General features: G+C 36.7%; 1 non-coding gene across 1 annotated transcript; it reads left to right on the top strand.

Moving 5' to 3' along the window:
• The first annotated feature begins 413 nt into the window (after positions 1–413).
• Positions 414–495, top strand: trnal-uag (transfer RNA leucine (anticodon UAG)). Its single transcript has one exon. It is a non-coding gene; the product is annotated as a tRNA-Leu (tRNA).
• The last annotated feature ends 6230 nt before the right edge of the window (positions 496–6725 follow it).

Raw genomic sequence — 6725 nt, 5'->3', positions numbered from 1 at the left:
TTAGATGTTCTTGTCTCGGCGACTGGTCTGTCTGTTACTTTTGATTAGGTTTGGTGTTTCTTATGCGTCCTGTTACAGTTAATAACACAAACATTCTTTATTGCCATTCATTTAGAAGCTCACTTTGACTGATACGTAAACCTACAGCAAGTTACGACTTGACCCACCCTATACAGCACCGACACAACAAAACCGGAGTTTGCACTTCGGTTGCGGGCTAATGTTACCATGCAGGTATGTTGGACGGAAAGCGAAATGCAAGCTTGCAATGCAGCAGGTTTAAAAACGAGCCTTATCCGTCTAGCACTAACATTATATGAAATAATTTGTAAAATCAAAGCAACCACATATTCCAGTGTACTTCATTTAATCATAGAAGTATTTAGCACGACTTTCAACCATGCTACCGATGTGGTAGCGTGGCCGAGTGGTCTAAGGCGCTGGATTTAGGCTCCAGTCATTTCGATGGCGTGGGTTCGAATCCCACCGCTGCCAGGATGTCAGTTTTATTACAATTGTGGACTTTTTGCAGACCTTGTTAAAACGTTAAAGAATTCCGATTGTGTAAGCGGAAGTCCCGTTTCAGTATTTATATAGCCAAATCCAGTTGCTGGTAATAAAATACAATTGTATCGGAGCGCCCTCGTGTGGTTGGAGTGGGGTACATCGCGGGGACTGCACTGACTGCATGCCAGCAAAAAGCAAGTTCAGCGTCGTTCTTGTAACTAAAATTGTCAATTTTTCAAGAATAACACCCACACTGAACGCCGAGTTATCTGAGTTTATAACGGTCGCACTTAAGTAGTTGACATAATTGAAATAGACTAAGGAACGGTATTTGCTCCGTTTTTGTAAAGAATATCAACATATTGTTTTTCGACAAAGGAAAATGCTGCCTCAACATTAAAAGACGTAGGCCTACATATAGCTTACAGTATATCTAAACAAAAAACATTCATCGTACGAGAATGCCAAGTTACTCTCATACAAAGCGCTGACTATAAGTCATTAATTAACTGGCAAAATAGGCCTGCCGTTCAGTATCAAAACGAGGGCAAGTTACAATAACAATATTGGCTACCTCACAGATTATACCAGCTTTATTCGAAAGCCATGTTACCCAAGGTATCCTAAATGATTTAATCTAACATCTTACCAGCTGAAGAGAATGTGGGCAAAGTTAATGTCACATGAAAGTGTGAAATGGCAATCATTTTCAGTGGAAATAGTGTGCAATTCAGCTGTGTTATACTTAAACATCTTTTAAATGACTACACTATATATTTGAACAATTGTCTGCATGCAGTGCAGGGTGTATAAAAAGAACGTCATGCGCAAATGTATTATTATTATTATTATTATTTTGTCACAAATAAGATGTTTTATTATTTTACTTATTTGGCTAAACCGTATCTGACCCACAAACATACAGTACATTAATGGAGCAAACATGTCTGGATTTTAAGATTCAATATTTTGTTTAATATGCCTAAATATTTGTCATTGTTATCATAGTTATTTATTCATCCCCCCTTTCTCTAGTGTAAATGATGTATGTTTTTTGGTAATTGAAAATACATGTAAATTACATGTGAAAAAGCACATTGCTGAGCATAAATATATTTTATTGCATCCAGATTATCATGGTTGTAGTTTGATTTTCTTCTGAAACAATGAAGTCATTTATGTTTGTCATGATGATTAATATACATTTTTCCATATTGTACAGATTCTACAGTAGGTCTTCACATCTTTTCAGAAAGGTAACAATCCTGGAATTATAAATGATTCCCTCTGATTTCTCATGTTTGCCAAAGTTGTGGAAGATGAAACAGGACATGATAAAGCCAGTTATTTGTTCCAAACAACTCTCATTATTGTTATAGGTTCACCTTAGGGTAATTGAAAAGCTGTTCAGTATTAGTTCTTTTATTGTAAATTGAATAGGCTTCAACAAGAAAACATCAGGATGACATCACCCAATGAACAAGCGAATTAAACACCGTACAGTAATTCTAGGGCCTTAAAAATGCTAAATTCATTCATGAGCAAAGTACAAAAGGTAAAAATGTCAATTAAAATAATATGATTATCTATGATTTACAGTCATAGAAGAGAGCTGTTTTCAACCGCTCTTTCCTCCCTCTCAATCATGCACTGCCTGCCCAGCACATCCGTCTTATCTTTTCTATATTCTACTTTTTCTGAAAATGATCATCCTTCTTGAAACAAACCTCAATGACAGATCATCAGAAAAAAATACTGTGCAGTATCTCCTCCCTTCTCAGTGTCTGCTGTCACCAAGGAAACAGGGAGGCCGATTCAGAAAGGAAGGACATGCACACAATGGGAAGAATTATGAAGCTGAAAATGGTCTGGTTTAAAATAGCAAGTCGGTACGAGATGGCCCAGTGTAAAGATGTGAGACGGCCATGCATGCATGCATGCTTGATTAACAAGTCAACAATGGTTGTAGGAGGTGACCTTCAGAACAGCCGCCTGCTTCTCTGGCCCTGAGCAGTGTGCCAGTGCGGCAAGCGCAGTCTCTCACAGTCACTTCAAACACTGTGTCCTCTCATCTCTCTGCAGAGACTTGACGAACGATTCAGACACCCTCAGGGCAATCTCGTCACCTTCTCCTCCGGGTCTTTGAAGGGAGCCAAAATTCTTCAGAGTTAGATTCAGTAGCTTTATGAAAAGGACTTATGTTCAGTAGCCTTTTCGGTTCAGTTGTTTTTTACATGTTCCTATCTATTCTAAATGAAGACAAAGCAAACTTCCTTGTTATAATCTCATAATACCATTATGGTGGTACTTCAATCTGATTTATATTTCTGCATTTCACTAGTCCTCTGATGTGCCTTCAAGTCCAGCAATGCCCTCATGGATTAGAGATATGTACCCCCTCTTGGAGCTACTTTTGCAGAACTGCTTTTTAAAGAGCATATTGCATTGCAAATCCCCTGGGTGTTACAATCATGCTATTGCTTGGCACGACAGTCAGAGAGCCACAAAGCTGCTCTCATTTTGGTTCATGGTCTGTCAGAGTCTAGGCAATCAGCTGATACATGATGAGTGGCATCCAGTCAGAGGAACAGTGCAGACTGCTCTGCAGATCAGGAACTCTTTTAACACCAAGCATTTTTTATACTGAGAAAAACCCAAGGCTAATGCTTTTCAGTGAATGTAATTTCCTGAACCACCATAAGACATGCACATCCATAAATATGGCAAAATCACTTTTAAGATCATAAAAATTGGAGCGTTTCCTCTCTCTTATTCAGACCTCAGATGTAATTGCATCTACAACAGCTAGAATAATTCATGTGCCTCACGGACCAAGTATCTGTATCACTCAATGAGACAAGAAGCTTCTCAGTTCTTCATTAGAGAATTTTATTTTGGTAAAGTTGCTCAGTAACAAAATAAAAGTGAGTTTATGTTTTTTTTTTTTGCTTTACAGTTGTATTAATAACTTGTTTTGAAATTTGTTTGGTTTAAAATACCATTCCATTAAACCATATCTATCATATTCTTAAAACATGGTTATATAATTTAATAACAAGTTTATACTTCTTGCAATAATAATAAATTAAATCAGCATTTTCATTGACCACTCTCAGATTTCTTTCATAAGGGTAAAAAAATGTATTAAACATTGTGTCACTGCATTGTCACAAAAGCTGATAGCATTTAAATAACCAGTATCTGGTTGTAGAAATTGACTAAACATTTATTCAGTAAATTTTATCTTTAGTCCCTTTATCTTTTTCTGTCCTTTTACATTAACATACATGATCTCTGTAACTCATTACAGTGAATCGATTAATTTATTTTAGAACATTAGCTTTAGTTATTTATTTTAGGAATAATCTTTCAGAATTAATGATCTTTAGGAATGAATTTTCTATTGGAAAAGTATGTTCATAAGCAACTTAATGTTAGACTAGGCAACTACATCTCAAAAGTTGCCTTCTCTCCATAGTTCAGTGACGAAACCCTGAAAACTAGTAAACACTGCACAAAACTTAGAAGCAGGCTAAGGGAAATGTATGTGGAACAAATTACAAGAAATCACCATCACAATACCAGTATTTATTGTGCTTTAAAAAAACAATGCCCTGCATGAAGGAAATAACAAAATAATCTGGGGTGCTTGCTCTGCAGTATGTCCACCGATCCATCCCTTATGCAGCACGTGGAACTGAGATAAAATGCTCCAAACATTTACAAAATGTGTGGACTGCATTTAAGTTAGAATTCTCAATGAGTTCAATTTAGGATCTTTAAATATGGTTATTGTTAACTTTCCCACAACATGATCTAATAACAGGCTACACTGATAGACCTTAAAGAAGTACTATTTTCCAGTGAAATCTTCAAGAAACCAAACAGATGCAACACAGTTACATGTGGGGCAACGAGGGTACCTGGACAGCGATAAAAGAGGCAAGCAGTGTCCGTTCAAATATCAAGTATAAAGCTACTTATAAGTCACCATCAGGTCAAGGCAACAGGAGAACATAAGTAGAAATGCTAATTAGGACAAGGACAGATACTGTATGCAGAAACACCTCCAGTTTTCCATAATCAGTGTCCAAGTGATGACACAGTGAAAAGCAATTGTACAGTGGCAAACTCAAATGATACAAGGCAACAGTTATTCAAATTAATCCAAATAATAGCAATGTACAAGCTTAAATACACAACTTTGAATTTCTCAATTTGTCTCCATATCTTTAAGGGATAATTTTGTTGTGATGTGTAATAATGTTTAATAAATAATGGTAAATGAACAGGTGGTTCGTTTAAAAAATGTCCCTGTTTCAATAAGACAAACAATGGCATTGTTTTGAGTTTTATGTTACTGTCATAAATGTGATGAAGGCAAATAACTTTTTTTGGGGTGAGAGCAATAAAAATGTTTTTAAAAACGAACAAAGCTGTATTGAAAACATCTGGGAATTGTGATTTGTCCAGCCCATACAACTTACCCAGACAATTGGTGAATTGAAAATAATTATTTGCCGAATGAAAATGGAAAATCATGAGTTTATAACTTGGTCTTGTGACATGCTAATGAACGTGACAGCTTGATCAGGCATCTACAGTAATATCTTATGATCCCCAAAAGAAAAGTTAAGCTGAGTTCATTTTTATAGTATTCATTAATGAGGAAGAAAAGCGTGTGAGAGGTGATATACATTATCTTAAGAAAATAAACCACGGTCTTGCAGGTTTGATACTTGCAGGGTGTTGTTGTTGAGCCAATGGGTCAAAAGCTAACCTGAGCTACTTCACTATACTGCTTCACAAATGGATAAGGGCATCTATAATTATGCCACTGTTTGGACAGTTACCAGGCAATATTTAGTGAGGTGGAAATAATTATTTCCATTGGAATCTTGCTTGCATAGCTGAGGACATGTTCTAGATTATACACACTGATAAAGAGCAACTGTAAACTAGATAAGATACTGTGCTTTAATTAGGCTGATATTTTATTTGAATATATTACCATTTTATCCAGTCATATACAGGTATTAAAAATAAACAAAATGCTGAAAATACAGAAATCTTGCCAACAGACTCATATTCGGTGTTTCGTATGAACAACTATGAATAAGTGTTAAATGAAAATGACAAACTGTACACAACTTCTTCAGGTTTACAGTAATTGACTTCATGCATTTCATGTTCTTGGTCTCTAAATTCACATTGTCATTCGGTACCATTTTTTTAAAAGCCATATTTTTATGTAGTGTGGTTTTACTGTAGTGCTTTTTAAAACTGCTCAAGCAGATGTTTAAATTGCTATCAGTTTGTCTAATGCTTAGAGGATATTGTTTTAGCAAACAGGACAGCATTGTGTCTCGATTTCCCTGTTCTTAAAAAATTAACTATAAAAGAGAAATATCCCTCAGGGATAAACAAAAGTTCCATTCAGTGCTACACCTCCAGAAAATAATAAATGGAAAAACTATAATTGGATAAAGGGCGGAATGAGGAGCGCACAGCCAACCCTGTGATTACACATTTGCAAGATAGTATTAAACCAACCTGTTAGCACCACACAGAAACGGTGTCATGCATTATAAAACACGATAAACGCTTCAAATAAACAATCGCAAAACAACCTCTGTGTTAATACAAACGCAAAAGAAATCTAAATCTGAGGCGTTGAGTACACTTTCAGTTACTCGGTGACAGGACTTAGGACTTGCCAGAAGTGAGGCACAGATTCTGCACTGGGATGATCGATGATGTCAGATGTGCCTTCTGCTTATTAGTGAGATCCCACAAAACGTACACATTCAGCTGTCAATACACAAAAAGCCCTTCTCTTTGAACACACTTCTGATTTCCCGACCCCTCTCTGTCAGTTTGCATTTGTGAAGTACTACCACATACACAGGATGGTGACATCACAAGAATGGCCATGGTGACAGCAGTGCTTCCCTGGATGAACGGAGAAAATATCACAAATGAACAGTCTTATCACAATCTGATTACAAAAATGACCGTCTCTACCCTTCATACACCCAACAAAGATCCTGCCATTTTGGAACACGCGTCACAGCAGAGCCATAGGATGGGCCTTTGCCTTCTAGAATGCCACATTTTCCACACTGTGGAATCAGGCTGAGAGAATGCCTGCACAACAACTAAACCGCTCTCTTCTTGGACAGTAGTAACATCATGTTTCCCCCCAGAGACACAACATA

The sequence above is a fragment of the Anguilla rostrata genome, chromosome 2, assembly GCF_018555375.3.
Source record: "Anguilla rostrata isolate EN2019 chromosome 2, ASM1855537v3, whole genome shotgun sequence".
Classification (NCBI taxonomy): domain Eukaryota; kingdom Metazoa; phylum Chordata; class Actinopteri; order Anguilliformes; family Anguillidae; genus Anguilla; species Anguilla rostrata.
Note: the sequence above shows the minus strand (reverse complement) of the source record. Positions and strands in the feature narration are given on the sequence as shown.